This window comes from Brassica oleracea, chromosome C2 (genome assembly GCF_000695525.1).
Source record: "Brassica oleracea var. oleracea cultivar TO1000 chromosome C2, BOL, whole genome shotgun sequence".
Taxonomy (NCBI): Eukaryota; Viridiplantae; Streptophyta; class Magnoliopsida; order Brassicales; family Brassicaceae; genus Brassica; species Brassica oleracea.
This window is the reverse complement of record NC_027749.1, coordinates 39983988-39985040: the sequence shown is the minus strand read 5'-3', so window position 1 is coordinate 39985040 and position 1053 is coordinate 39983988.

Here is a 1053-nt window from a genome sequence, read left to right as displayed (position 1 = left end):
TGATCTTGGCATAGTCTAGATCAATAGAGAATGTATGTATAGTTTTTTTTTTTTTTGAGGACTCATTATGGCCTTGGGCGATTTTATACATATATCTGAAGGAACTCTTTGTTTTTTTCGCCTATTGTTTCAATATGGAAACCATTCATTCTTATATCTCTATATAATCTCAATGGGTTTTTCTGGGTGAATATAAAGCATCTAAATGCTTGCCCTTATACATTCATGTTTTGGACAAGGATGGCCAATCCGGTCATACCATAAAGTGTACAATTTCGTGGGTAAACCATTCTGGTTACCAAGACTATTGCCTCTATCATACTGATCTTGGCATAGTGTAGATGAATAGAGAATGCAAATATTTCAGGTTTTTTTTTAGACAATCTGAAGTTTCTAATCCATAAGATCGTCCTTCTCATGATTGAAGTCGTTTTCATCATCTTGGTAAGTCATATGAGCTTCAGGATTCTTCCCTTTCAAGCTCTCTTGATAGAGGTCAACTAGATGCTTGGGAGTCCTACACGTCTTAGCCCAATGATTGCTCATTCCACATCTATGAGACACGTATTTCTCTGATTTAGTCGAGTGTTGGGGTTTGAAAGAAGATCCACGGCCACGACCATGGCCTCGTCCAAATGAGCCACGGTCCCGTCCATGGTCTCGACCATTTCCTCGCCCGCGGTCAAAGGATCTTCGACCGCGGCCACGTCCATTCGATTTTTCTCGACCACGGCCATGATGGCATTTCCTTGGACGTGGTTGGACTCTTTATTGTCCTCTGTAGCGTGTGCATCAGGTAGTGGAGCTGATCCAATTGGTCTCATCTGACTGTTTTTCATTAGTAATTCATTGTTCTGCTCAGCGAGCAAGAGACAAGAAATAAGATTAGCATAGGTTTTGAAACCTTTCTCTCGGTACTATTGTTGTAACAGCACATTGCTTGCATGGAAAGTGGAAAAGATTTTCTTAAGCATATCATGTTCCCCGTAATACTTTCACCACACAGTTTCATTTTAGAAACAATCTTAAACAGTGCAGAGTTATATTCGTCCA